The 15648-nt window shown below is 37.6% G+C and overlaps 1 long non-coding RNA gene across 1 annotated transcript in view; it reads left to right on the top strand.

Moving 5' to 3' along the window:
* The window catches only part of LOC309484729, a 318851-nt gene that overhangs the window by 43464 nt on the left and 259739 nt on the right, over positions 1–15648 (top strand). The window lies entirely within an intron of this gene.

Raw genomic sequence — 15648 nt, 5'->3', positions numbered from 1 at the left:
ATGGCACCTGACCAAGGAGTGTCGTGTTGCCTGAAACGAGCGGTGGGGTAACGAGCCGTTAAATGTGCTTAAGAGATGAGCTGCATGCTTCATTCCTGTCCCTGAAGGCAGTATTTCCTCTACAGTTTAAGGGATGGCATAACAAACTATGGCTAGTAGGTGTGTGCTTGTGCCGAAGGGAATTATATGAGCAGAATTATGGCAGCTTGAAAAGGGATCACCTTGGAGTGATTGTTTAGCTGAATAGTATGAAATCCAATTTTCGTGTACTCTGAATGCAGACTATAATAGCTTTTATGACCTAGAGTCTGCAGTGCTAACATCTTCACTGGCTTGTGAACGGTTAAATGGGACTTTAATTTCCAAAAGGCAGTTATAGGATATTACAACTTACAAAGTACAATGTAACTCATCTAACCTAAATGTTTTGGAGGAAATGTTATGCAGTTTCTCTCTGCATATGTTCCATTTGCATCAACCACGAATATCTGTAAGTGCAAAGGGTCTGTTTATCTTCAGCTACTGGATGTGCAATGTGCATATACGAGTCATGACTACTCCACATGATAGATTAGACCCGTATAGCATTTCTGTTCAGCGGAGTAGCAGTTTCTCATTTCTGGTGCACACAGGATTCTTCCTGGTTCTTGTTGGAGATTAATAAGGATTGGGAGTGGCGGTAGGTTAACGTCGACCACCTTCACTCACAGTCAATAGAGTGGAAAGCAAAGCAGGGATGTTCATCACTGTCTTTCCCTGGATATTCTCAACTCAGCTCATCTCTTGGACAAATGCACCTTCTTATCGGCCGCCACACAAGATGGAGTGCCACAGGCAGTGCTGTTTATGGTTTTGTGAGTCTGTTTTGTTCCAATTACAGTTTCATATTCTCGGCAGAGTGAGGGCACTTCCAATTTCGTGAGTTGTGCCACAATAATGCCACCTGTAGTGTGCTGGCCCACCGACAACAGTGGCATAATAACACATTTCCTCAGGCAAGTGATATGCCAACAAGGCAAAGCGTCTGATATTATCCTTCCATTGCATTTTCAATGTGTTTCGCCTTGGTGCTTGGTGAATCACGATCCACTCAGAGCCACTCACTAAAACAACAAGATAGAATGTCAAAGATTCTAACAATCTATTTCAGAGCATGAGTAGGCCAGCCACGGTGGTATTGGTTTCTTTGCCACCAGCGTTCAATCAATGTTTCCTGCTTCTAAAATAAATCATTATATGGCTCTGCTTCTGCCTTTCTTTTGTTCATTTGCAAATCAGACGCAAGTGATTCAAGTGTTAAGATCCAGCTCTTCTGAGAAAAGAGATGCAAAACCGTCAAATAAAACGGGGCTAGAAGCTTTTTAACTTCTGAGAGAAAACATTGCATTGTTATTGCAGGATTTTGTTTTCTACCTTTCCCTCTCCTATCAGCTTTTTTTTAGATTGCACATATGTATAGTGTTATCTTCTCTCACTGTGAATTTTTTTTTCTTTTTCTTCTTCAGCTGGTTGGCTGAGTTTTTGATTGCCACATGAGGGCAGAATTGCTTCACACTGACTGTACACTAAATAGGCCGGTGATTCCACACTGGTGTTTCTCAACTCTGTTATATTAAACATCACATAGTGATCCAATAGCAAACCTCAAGGTATTATCATGATATAGACTTGTCTGTGTTGTTTGAGTGTTTGATGCTTCTTGAATTTTTATGGTTTCTTGTTTTCGGCAGCCAGTAATTCACTGCTCAAGTTTACCCTCTGTGAAAGTGAGCCCATATTTAATGTAGTCTGGGTTGTTGTTGTTTATTTATTTTGCATTGTTTTGTTTGTCACAAAACCTGTTCATGTTGCCTTATTTGGATAGATCAGAGATTCCCAAACTTTTTGTCAGCCAAACGCCTTTGATTTAAAATATTTACTATAAGTACTCTGAGATTTTAATTTAATATTTCATAATTTAACAACATAATTTTCATGTTCACAGCTCTGATGTTAGTTAATGGTTACATGTCATGCAGGGAAACAAAATATTTAATCTTTTTTAGTAAATGTTTTATTTAGATTTATTTTGCTTTTATTTTAAAATGATTTAATTTACATTTTTATGATTTAATTCATTATTACCTTTTCATAAGCTAATGAACCTTTAGGGGTTTGCAAATCTCATTTTGGGAAACTATATTCTAGATGATAGAGTGAGTGATGAATTTGCTCTACAAAGTTTGATTTGGTGCAAATCTTTAAATTTTTTGTTATCCAGTCACATGCACGATTTATGTACTACTGCAATGCTTTACTAGCTTACGTTCCAGCTAGCACTATCAAGCCTTTACAGGTGATCCAGAATGCAGCAGCACGTCTTCAATCAGTCTAAGAGAAGCCATGTCACAGCCCTCTTGGTTGTCAGCATTATATTTTAGGCTCAGAAGGTAGCATATTGAACCACCTACCGTTCTACACGCTCTTACCTAAACATTCTACAAAATGTATGATTCTCCTTATTCCCTTCAGTCAGTCAAAAAGTGTGATGCCTGGTGGCAACATCACAGCACGGTATGGAATCTCCTTCACAAAACCTCTACACTCCCATGATGGTGGAACACATTCTTCACCCAAATTGCACACCTCCTCTGGTCTTGTACCATGTAAAAGAAGATTGTATACTTGCTATAACCTGACCACAAATTACATGTGCAAAAACTGCACAAACTTCTGTTTCCTTATGTAGGTAATAGGTGGCAAACATCTGATGTTTTTGTTTCAAAAACATCTAATTTTGTTTTCTTTGGCTGTTGCATTGTGCTGCTTTTAGTGGCATTTTTGTCCTTCACTGCACTGCTTTTCAATAGCTTTTCTAGGTAAACATGCACTAGATGAACATCTGTGACTGTACCGATGTTTACGCTCATTTCTTGTTTAAGTCTTTCTTTAGACCTTTTCTGATTATTTGGCTGTACAGGTAATGATTCGCCCAATGTCTCTGTAAAGCATGATGACAAGTTTGTTCCATTGTCTAAATTTTGCACGTCGCATCACTAATCTGTAGATTCTCTCTATCATTTAGTGATACACTGCAGGTCACGCAATTTCAGCATGGCAAAATACATTGAGGATGACCCACACCATACTGTATATAATTTATTTTTATTTTTATAGAAAACTATTATGAATTCAGCCTTCATCTCATGTATGTAACACCATTCAGATGACTCTTATTTCTCTAATAAAATTTCTTCTAATAAAATATGTATGACTCAGTAAGCCAATTAGAAGAAGCTTGGGAGAGGGAGGTATAAAATGCCATTTTTTGGCCACATGTGAGGAGGTGTTATTTTTTATAATTCAAGCTGTATCTCATGTTATATATATATATATATATATATATATATATATATATGCATGCAAGAATGAGTTCTATGTGAATGACCGATTAATGTGTAACGTAAAGTATGTAACAGACAAATTTGGAAAGAATTTTCTATTCATCTACAGCTTAAGCACATTCAGCATCCTCAAAGAGCGTCCACATTACAAAGGCCATGAAAAACCAGATAGAGAATTCCTTTGATGGTCCTTAAGAAATTGGATCATTATCTCTGTTTTCCGCTCACTTTCGCCTCACAATCCAAGTTTCGCTGTGGGAGGCTCTGATCTCCCTTGGGTGCTTGAGAGTTTGAGGCTGCTACATGGAATCAGGCCAGGGCTCAATTTACTTCAGATCCCAGGCCTCAGTCCTGCAGGGACCCATAATCAATGCCCACCTCTCGCCCTCCTCGTGATCCCTCTCCCGTAGCGACCTGATGCGATCGCTAATTGGGCTATTTGTGTGGAGCTGAGCGAGTCTGACGTTCTTCCTGCTTGTCAGTGTGTGTGTTTTATGATGTATCCGGGATGTTTACTTATTTATTTGAAGCATGCACCTTCTGGAGTCTGTAAGGTGGTTTGATGGACTGCGTCCCGGAGGAGTCTCCTGAGGCTGTCTGTGTGTGTACGAGCGCGTCAATGTGTGCTAGACACCTAGCCGGTGTCCTGCCTGCTGCCGCTCAGTATTCATTACACAACGTCACCCTCTGGGGCGTTTTTATTAACATTCCAATCAGTGCCGTGCCAGATTGCTCGATCTGCAGAAACAAATTGGGAATAGTCTTTGATATAAGGTTGAAAACACTCTGACAAGAGGAGGCACGCAAATATGAATTCATGTGCATGGCACATATTGAGATTTGGTCAATGAGCCAAGTCAGGGCCAATACTCCTCTGTTTGTTATTTAAATGGCTTTGCACAACACCGGCACTTGGAATATCTCTTTCACGTGCTAGGAGATCTTGTTCCACAAAAACGACCAGTGGGAAGCTGCCGGTTCTTCCCGAAGTGATAGGCACTTTTCCGTTTTTTTTCTCGTAATCCATTGTTGTCTTTATTTCCTTTTTCCCTGCAGCTGACTGATTCTCAGAATTGAGGTGCTTGACAGCCACCGTCGACGGCAAAAGACACACTTTATTCTCACAGGATCCCAGCGGTGAGATGAAAAGATGAAGGTAAGACAAAGGGTGTCATTCATCGTGTCTCTCAATTCACAGGTCTGTCACACTCCCCTCAATCCGCTGAAGGCTTCACAAGGCTTAGTGCTTGAGATTCTTTGGTCAATAGCTGTACTTGACCTTTTACAGCCAAAAAAGTTTGTACGTGTTGGTGCACTTTCCCACAGTGTGTCATGAGTATGAGTATCGCTTGTCCCTGACAGGTCTCGGGATCAATCCAAATTCATGTCAGTAATATCTTCTCCCAGCTGCTGTCCTTAACCTGCTGGTCAGTTCCTGTCTGAATGACGTTAGTTGTGTCTGAGCTGCACAGGATGTGACCTAGAATGATGATGATGCGTCTTTGGGAATGAAAAGCTATGACAAGAAATGAATCTGGTGATTTTACACTATTTCTCCTTTTACTGAGCTTGCTGTCCAAGGTTACATGCTACTTCTGTTTTCACCTTTAATTTGTCTCAAACTAAAGAGAACTAGTGTTGAAGGAAAAATACATATGTTGCCTGAGAATCTGTTTGGATGCGCTGATATTAAAATTATGACCAATACCCATAAACCGATTATTATATTATGTTATATATATATATATATATATATATTTATAACTATTATAATATAACTATTAATAGCTTTTAAAAGCTCAACTTTCAGTGAGCCATCTAAAAATGATTAAATAGGCAATTTTACAGAGTATGTACAGTATAGGTATATATATATATACTAAATTGTATAACATGCATGTTTTGTAAAGCTGCTTTAATAAATGGTATTGTGAAAATCACTATACAAATAAATATGAATTTATACATATATATATATATATATATATACATATATACTCAGTATATATCACCAAAGCTGCATTTATTTGATAAAAAATACAGGAAAAACATAACGTGAAATATATATATATATAATATCTCATATCAGTTGAAAACCAGTACATTTTTCATCCCTTAAATCTGTGCTTTTCACTAAACGTATAAACTATTTCAAATTCAATTTTAATATATATTTTTAAATATGTTTGAAGATTAATAGCATGTCCTAATAAAGTTCGTAGTACAACTTTTCTACGAACTTTACTACTACCCCCCCCCCCCCCCCCCCCCCTCTTTTTCTGTGTGCGCAATAACAACCTTTTTCATTAATCGTATGGACAGAACTTAGACACTGAGGTCAGTAAATCTGCTTATTGCAATGGGGCCTTTTCTCTTTCATATTTCGTTTTTTTTTATGTTTGAATATTTAAAGTAAATTAACTTTGAGATAAATATGCTACAGTAAAACACTCAAAATATGAGGAAAAGCCTGTACTCCACCTCCATTCCCATTAAAACCACACACACATAAAAAAGCTTACTGCACTCTGTTTTTTTTTTTTCATTCGCTGTGAAGGTGAGAAAGGTGAGCATTGAAAAAAAAGAAAGAAAATAAATGGATCCTTTTTATCAAGAGCCTCATACAGTGCATGTCTGTCTTCAGAGAAGTTCATAGCTATAGGAACCGTAATAAACATGATGAAGTGAGGATGGCTTTTTCATCATGCATCAAGCTTCAGTGTTATTCAAATGCTCAAGCTGGTAAATAATTCAGGGAAGGTGATGTACTTCATATTTCCTGAGCTTTGGGATTTATGTAATTTTCCCAACACCAAATGGTGATTGATAGACAGATAATGATGTAATTATCTTAGTGAGACTTGGTGCTCTCCTATTAAAGAGGATAATGTTGCTGTTGTCCTTCTGGAATTCAGTTGCTAATTTTACCCTTTAAAACTATTACAAAATGACAGCCAACATCCTGGAGTGAAGGGATCGTTTAAGGCGTACAGTCTGATGGCGTGATACAAAGGTTAAACTCTTCTTTTCCGAGCCAGTTTGTAAAAGTTGAATGTAGATTCTTGCTCAGAGCTTTTGAAGGATTACATCCACACTTTGTTTTATGAAAGGACCAAAAGGTCACATGGCTTAATAGAGAAACCAATTACTTTATAATGAGAATGTTGATCAGCTGAGTCCTCGCATTGATGAATCAGATTTCTTCACAGCATTTATTATTTATCATTTCCAATTTATGGGCTATTAGAAACATTCATTCTAGTTGATTGGCAAGAATCTGCATGGCATTTCTCTTGCGATTTTGTATTTGTTGCTATCAAGGTTATGGATGTACAACAGAATATAAACACAATTTATGATCTGAAAAAAACTTGATTTGCAGTCTGGTTCAGATCAATGTGGACAGAGTTTCATAAACATCTGAAAGCTTGAATACCCTACACGACTTTTGCACCAATTTTTGTGCACAGGCTAGCTTCAGATTATGATTCTATCTAGTCTGAGAATATCAGACATGTCTGAATCGTAGGAGAAGCCACAAACTGCGCCTCAAAACTTCAGACACTGACAGAATTTCGTCTGAGGTTAAATTTGTTCGCAATGGTCATTAATCATATGTCGGTGAATAAGTAGATTTTGGCTTAGGATTGGCTTAGATAATCCTAATCTTTTAGGATTCATAGAAATTTGTCTCAGATGGCCAAATCACGGCCACAATCTTACAGTGTGAACCTGGCTTAAGTCTACAAGTGTACAATGCATAAAAGTCGCTCTGTGTGAGAACAAATCTTTTGCTTGACTAGTTTTAAAGGCCCCCATATACTCACAGCCTCCACGCACACCTACCTATAACGTAATCACCACGGACCAATGATAGTACAAAGGTGTTTACCAGCTGTAGCAAACTTTTCCAGAGAGTTCACTTTGGCAAGCTGTTTCGAACTCCCAAAACCAACTCGAACTTAGTTTTGGCCTGATTTTATTTGAAATCATGTCACAGCAGTTCTTCGACTTTGCCTGTCGATTTTGGCTGAAGTAAATTGGGGCCTTAAGGGGCGTTCAGGGATTTGCAGTGACAAATAGAATTGAAGTCATTCATTTTCAATGAGAGTTAGTAATTTCCAGCAACATGAAAATATCAACTTTTGCCATTGCATTGTGGGCATGTTCAGTGATGTAACGCAGTTGAGAACACTTTATGCAAATGAGTAGTGATAAAATTCTGCGACTACCAACCGAAGTAAAGACTCAGGAGCACACGTGATCCATCTCCCGTGAGATGCTGTAGTCAAGTGTGGGAAAGTAGTTAAAGGACAAGTTCGGTATTTTACACTTAAAGCCCTGTTTACAGATCGTATCTGATGAAATAGAACGGTTAAGATTAAAATTTGGACACATGCTCCTGTCCCGAGAATTTTAGGTTTATTTCGCTTCCCCCCCCCACACCCCCACAATGGTTGTCTATGTGCACTGGAAGATTCCTTCCTAAAAACACATTAAACTTTCGTTTACAAAGACGTGAAACTCACCGAGTGGTCAGGGGTGTTCACTGATATGTTCCCTCAAAAATCGCTGAAAAAGATGCATTCCAACTCCATTGACTTGTAGGACTTGATGTGAGACGGCAGCACCTTTACGGTATTACTCCGCCGCTTCTTCTTCTGCTTCTTGTGTATTCAATGAAATGCCCGTGGTTTGCTTGCAATTGGCAAAGGTGCATTATCGCCACCAACTGGGCTGGAGTTTCTATTATTCAAGCTCTCAACGGAAGAATCACGGGTGTGACGCGTTTGGCAAAATAGGTCCACAAAAGCGAAATAAACCTACAATTCTCGGGACAGGAGCATGTGTCCAAATTTTAATCTTAACCGTTCTATTTCATCAGATACGATCTGTAAACAGGGCTTTAAGTGTAAAATACCGAACTTGTCCTTTAATGCCAATGTATCTTGCCACATATAAACCGTCTCAATTGTCTGTTTAAAGTTTGATTCATGCATTGATAATCATTCTTGTTTATGATTTGACTTATACACTGCTGCAATTTATATTCAAACTCTGCCTCTCAGAATGTTAATATTAGCAGCAAGAAAACTCATCTTCGTCAAATTAAAATGGCATCTTATAAAGAATTTAAAAATATATTAAAAATATATAAATCTCCACCTATAGGAACACACTTTATGACCAGCAATACAGTCACTTAGCAACCCAAACCTTTCACAATCATGCATACTCTGTGTATAGGCCCTTTAATTAGCAGGCAGCCTCTATCAATATGCAATGTATTGAAATCGCTTTTGAATGCCTGCTCGCTTTTCACTTTCGCTTTTGAATTTGCGATCACGCATACTCTGTGTATAGGGAGTGTTGGTACTGACAAACTTTACAGACCCCAAACAACTTCTACAATGCTTAACAGTACACAATGTATCACACACTGAGAGATACTTTTAAAATATTAAATAGAATAGGTTTTTTTTAAATCATGTTTTATATATCTGTCCACAGACCCACTGCAGGACCTTATTGGAGCCCCAGGGGTCCCAAGACTGATAGCTTGATCCATAATTCATAGAGGTATAAGCTTTAAAGCCTTTACTATGCATTTGCCCTCATGAATGTTTAGTTCTTGTACAGTATCCATAGTGTAACTGTAGTTTATATTCAAAGTACCCAAGGCTTATATAAATATAAATACTGAGAGTATATACTTTTCACATAAAGAATACAAGTCCAAAAACAACTTCTTCTAAATATAAACATGCCAATGATGTTTTAATTAACAGTTTGTGGTTGCGTTTAAGCTTGGTGGTGTTAGGGGGTAACAGTTTAGGACCCAAGGACCAGATGTTTGAAAGAAGTCAGAATTATAATTAATTGAAGAAAAGTTTTACTGAAGCTTCAAGACTCACACAGGAGTTTGTAGGCCGCACACCTTACAGTTACAAAGATCACAGCAGTTATACCCTACACCAAGGTCTAAGCTACATCCTTGCTTCAGGTTGCAGTTTCTGATTGGCTAAGACATAGATAAACATACTCATTTTCCACACATATACAGATAGACTGAAGCATATCTCCATCGATTAGGCAGCTGACATTCGGACCCTGAAGTTAGGCACGTCGTGACCTTCCAGGTCTCAGAGCGCCAGCATGTCCAGAACAACAACTCAGTCAATCTCCAATAATGCCAGAACTTGTAACCAAGGTCTTCTAACACACACACACCGACACACAGCTTTTCCAAGGTTGGATTTGGCCAGGCTCTAACTATTAACAGGAGAGTTTTCTCAAAACATCAAGATAATGCATTCTTTCTCTCAAGGAGAGCTACACTTTAGTCTAACTGGAAAGTAAGGCTTTAACAAAGAAATGGTCCCTTAAACTATTGGCTTCAATGACCCCTATATGTTTTAACACGTTGAAGACCTTTCTCAAACACTAAAAGTCTCTATTACATTTCTGGAAGCCGGGCTAAATGAGCAAGCACTGTTACTGCATTCAGATATCAAATACAGACATTAAAGAATACATGAAAAGAACATTTCAGTAATCACACTGGTAACTTCTATAACAAAGTAAAATCTACTAAAAGTCATTCAACTCATTTGATATTTAGAAGGAGAAATATTGATTTATACCTTGATTATAATCACTCATTACAGATACATTGAAGCAGCAGTGGATTCCAATCCACCCCCTTCAGTGGAATAGAGTTTAGGGCAGAGCTCAGTATATAACAATAGAAGTCTCAACTGTTTTGTGTGTGTGTGCTTGTGTTTGTGTGTGTTTGTCAGTCAGCCTTAAATAAGTGTCTGGATCATCTCAGCGCTAACCTGTGACATGTTACCAGTCATTATACTGTATGTATCTATCTACAGTTCACTCTCTGATCCTTGTTTGCTGTTGAAAATCTTATGATGTTATAAATATACAGTATGTGCTTTCAAATCCAGTCTTTGACGAAAAAGTTACCACACCACACGATGATACACAAAATGTAATATAACATTATTCTATAAATGCTTAACAGGTCACTTCTCTGGCAGAGCTTTAATTTTCATCTCATGAAAATGTATTTACTTTATACTTTACAAAATACTATATTCTTTGTGAGATTAACATTTCTCCATAAAAAGCCCTTTTGCATTCTCAAAATCTTAGAATCGCATAACTGTGCCACAAATTCTGTCCATATCACCTGCCATTGAGATGAATGAGAATGCTTAATGGACAGCTCTCTCCAGGTGTTATAGACCTCCTCGGGTTAAACAGTGGCATGTGTGCCTCAAGATAATCAGAGGATCCTCAGGCAGTAAATTATCTGATGACTGAAACATACATTGCTGATTTATGTTTGGATGAGACAGTGGGAACACAAAATTTGCTTTAACCTGCCCTGTTAAACAACCAGAAGATATAGATAAAGATGAAATTCCATTAACTACATCACTGTCTATACAGAGACTTCTGGAACACAAATAGCTGGTTTTCACAACACCAACCAGAAGAACTGTTGGATCATCTCACCTTTCTGTCATAAGAGACACTGTGACCAGTCATTACCGGTGTCATTCAGCCCTTGATGATGTGTACCTGTTAGCAGCATCAGTGATGTACTACAGATCAGTTGTTACCATGGTCACCACAATGGAAGTGTCTTGCCAGTTATATTTTGTGCTGGTATAATATCTTATAGACTCAGAAGCAATCTTTTTTTTTTTCTTCACTGTGTACCAAACCTTATGTACACTGAGAATACTTCTGGGTCTGTTAAAGTCAGTGCATGCAGAATGTGAGTTACCCGTAAAGCTTTGTGTTTTTCAGATCATAATTTGATGCCATACATTTTGGAGAAGAGACCAAATGTGCTTTCATTGCAAAAGAACGAACAGGTCTTTAAGGTATATAGTTTAGACCTTAAAAAGACATAAAATTCCACCGAAATTGGCTTTTTTGAGGGCCGGTCTGTCCTTTTTTATGGAATAGCATCTGTTTTGCCTCATCATTTCGGTTATAGTCCATCTTTTCATCTCATTCAGCCGAGGATGTAAAGATTAATCACTGTTTTATGATGGTCTGCTCATTGACTGAATGTTCTGTGCTTTAAAAAAAAAAAATATGAATGGAGACATTCAAGAGGAACCTATTGTTTAACAATCAAACATATCAATGACTCTATGCTTTCACTTGTCCATACAGTGTTATTGGAGACTTTGAGGAAGCCACAAATGTCCTTTTTGAAGACAGCTAAGAATGTATTGACGTGCTGATAGGAAATGTGGACAAATGTGCTGGCTGCTGATGCATTAATTGGGAAGGCGGCTGTGGTGCTCAAAGCTCCTGCTGGGATCTCTCATCTCCTCAGACTTATTCAAAACACATCCGGGCAAGTGCCCATGGCTGCTGCACACACATTGCACAGAAACCAGGAATTTGGCGGCTTTTTATACATTGTTTGGCCAGTGTTGTCTGGGCAGGCTGACAGAAAGCAAGACAGATGAGTGTTTTCATTTCTTGTCTCCTTTTCGCATCTAAGTTGACAGGGAGCGGTTTCAAAATACTAGTCCCTTTTGAGAAATGGCGACCTGACAAGGAAGATGAAAAGGAGTGGTGATGAGGAGTGTGGATCTGTCAGTCTACTCCAGATCTAACTATACACACCACATGCAGGTAAATGCACCCTTTGACATTGCCATATCCTTCTGAGACCCAGATTTTTTAATTTATTTTTTTCGTTTTTTTTCCATGTCTTAGAACATAAGAAACAAATTGTAAAAAAAAAAAAAAAAAAATATGTAATGCTATATCCTCTGTAGTGGACACAAGGACTCAGTTGTTAAAAAAATTAAATGACATGAAATTATATGTATAGGCAAAAACAATGGGATTTATTTTTCAATCACCAATACATTTTGGGGGTTCAGGATTTATTTGAACTAAAATTTGTATAAAGATGATTCTCAACTATGTTATGAAAGATATAACGGAATTAATTGATACAGCACAATTTTACTTTATGCAATATGTGGGTGAAATGGCCATAAATTATGCAATGTATCTATACACTGTATCTAATGTGCACATTAATGTGTTCTTGGAGCAACATTTAATGAAAAAAAAAGTTTAATAATTGGAGTAATAATTAGCAACATTTTAATAATAATATCTAATATTTCATAGGAATATTGATGTTTAATTTATTTCCATATTCACTTGTTGTGTCTCCCAAAATGTCTGATTTAAATTATAATTACAATATATTATCATATTTTCATAAGAGTGCTACATAAAGACCAAGGATAAGTTGTTTTCATGGTGAAACCTCCAAACATTTGGTTGTGACATGTGACTACAGTGGACAAAAGTCTGTTCCTGGGTCCCAGGATGATAGAGTTGGTTTCCTTTTAGAGAAACATTAAAGCTGGTCGGTGATCGGTACAGAAAAGGATAAACACGGCTTTTCGTGTGACATAGAACTCAACTGGTGAAACCTCCTGACTGATCCAGGGGGGGAAAACAGCAAATGAAAAAAAGAACATATCTATCATTGTAGTTTGTGCTGAGAGGTTCTCTTAACTGTCCTTTACTCTGACAGTTGGGTGCAGCTTTATTCAGTAAACTGCTGACTGAGATAGAAAAATAAGCATATACAACTGAATTGACGGGCTCTTGGGCTCCATGCAGAGGTCTGCGTTTTCCAAATGCTTCGCGGTAATGTAATGACTTCGGTTCAATCACAGTGAGTGAGCACCTTTGTGTAAAGGCAAAATGTATGATGAGACAGATGTGTTAGAAGAAAATGCAAGTTGATGCACTGACAAGCCTGGTATTGAATCTGAAAAACAGCGTACGTTTAATGCGATGCTGAACGATTACATTTTTTCGGTAATACTTTTAGGGTCCAATTCTGTCTATTAACTATAGTTGCTTATTAGCATGCATATTACTAGGATATTGGCTGTTTATTAGTACTTCTAAAGCACATATTAGTGCCTTATTCTGCATGACCATATTCTACATCCTTAATCCTAACCAAAACCTAAATTTAACTACCACCTTACTAACTATTAATAAGCAGTAATTAGGAGTTTGAGGAAGTTTAGTTAGTTAATAGTGAGAATTGGACGCCAATCTAAATTGTGATCTAAAGTTATATGCTCAAGAAGGAACACAACAAAAAATGGTATTATTGAATAAAATAATTTTACATAACAGCTATGAAAAATAAAATATTGTGATATTGAAGTTGCAATTGTCAAAACTAGTAACAATTGTGAGATATAATTCACAATTTTGAGGAAATTATGAGGATTTATGAGGAATTACGCGATTATGAGGAAAAATGCAGTTGTGAGATACAAAGTCACAATTATGAGAAATATTGTAACAATTGTCAAAAATAATAGCAATTGAGAGATAGGAAGTATAAGTCATGAGAAAAACATAACTTTGGGATACAGGCACAATTATGAGGGTTACACTTTATTTTGATGTTACACTTTTGACATTCTACAACTTGTTTACAAATGTTTGGCAAATTTCTATTTTGATATGATTTTGAAAGAAGTGTATGCTTAATGTATTTAATCAAAAATACAGAAAAAAAAACATTCATATATAATTTAAACTTTAAAATATAATTTATTTATGTGATGCAAAGCTGAATTTTTATCAGTCATTACTCCAATCTTCAGTGTTACATGATCCTTCAGAAATCATTCTATTTTGTCAATGGTTCATAATTCTTAGGAATTATTTACTTTATCATATAGTGTGGTATAAGATCAAGAAGGAACATCACAAAAGCATGCTTCCTCAAAGAATTGTATTATTGAGTAAAATAATTGTACATACAAATTGTGAGAAATAGTCTCATCATATATAGGCCTACATTTGCAGTTGTGAGATATTAAGTTGTAATTGTGAGATACAAAAATGCAGTCATGAGAAATAATGTTGTAATTGTCAGGAAAAAACAAAACAAAAACTGATGCAGATTCTAAAAAAAAAAAACATCCAAAGGGTATTAAAAGCACCACAAACAAATCCAATAACATATCGACTGCCCTTTCTGCACATTGATTGTTCATTAGAAGTCACAAAGCTACGATAATTTATATGATGGCAACAAATTAGTTCATAACCCCTCAGCCTTCATATCTTTAAAGGTTACAACATTCAGACTATGTAGGATAGCTTTGCTTTTCCAGGAATAGCCTTTCAGGAACAAAATGTTTTTAACATATTGTCACAGTTCTGCAAGAGATAGGACCCAGACGCAAATGAGCAGACAAGGGTTTTTATTAACAAGACTGAAGACTTGAGACAGCAGGGAGAGTGAAGCGTGAACCACAGTTTAAACAGTAGGGCACGACGACAGGCAGGAGGTAAGTCAGTAAGATGGCAGTGACGTGAGTGCAATAGAGTCAGCTCTGAAGGAAAGACCAGGCAGGAACACAAGGAACATGTAGCTTGATGTAGATCTCAGATGTAGCACCAGTCTTGCCACCAGGCAGAGGCTTACAGAACCAGAGGCTTGACACAGGGGTTAGATGCACCAGTCAGGCTGCCAGGCAGTTAACAGGCAGTGGCCAGGGAACTCGGGATACAGGGCAGGAAAACACAAGAAAATAACAAAAAATAAAATTCTAAAACAAAAAGAGAACTCAAACTAGATTATAAAGCCCAAGAGTTAAAGTTAAGCAAAACAAAATAGCAACAACAAGGGTAATCTGATACTGGGAATAGTATTCAAAACCAGCGTAAACACTAGGATAATTTCAAGAGCACAAACCAGAAAACACCACAAATTACATACACAAAACAAACCAGCAAAGACATCTTCTTCTTCTGCTTGTTTTTTTTTTGGCAGATTACTACTTTTGAATTATACCGCCACCAACTGTACTGGAGTGTGTAATACCATGAACTTCATAGAGTCTTAAGGCCTCATTATACTTCTGCGTCGGACCTACGCCGGAGCCTATACGCCGTAGGCAACGTGTTGGTTTTAATGTATACTTCTGCGTTGTTGTCCGCGTTGACGCGCACCTAGGGAGCATGTGAACCCCGAGGGAGGGGTTCTGGCAGACCAATCGCAGCGCTTGCGTCCGTGTAGAATTGACGCGTTGTTACATTTTTGGAGAGGTGCACGTCAGGGTACGCCAAAGGGTACGCGCGCTACACACAGCCTACGACGTAGCTACGGCGGCAGTTCGACGCAGAAGTATAAATAGGCCTTTAGGCTTGAATTCATTCA

The sequence above is a fragment of the Leuciscus leuciscus genome (genome assembly GCF_965113295.1).
Source record: "Leuciscus leuciscus genome assembly, chromosome: 21".
Taxonomy (NCBI): domain Eukaryota; kingdom Metazoa; phylum Chordata; class Actinopteri; order Cypriniformes; family Leuciscidae; genus Leuciscus; species Leuciscus leuciscus.
The sequence above is the reverse complement of the archived record's forward strand: the minus strand, read 5'-3'. Positions and strand labels throughout refer to the sequence as shown.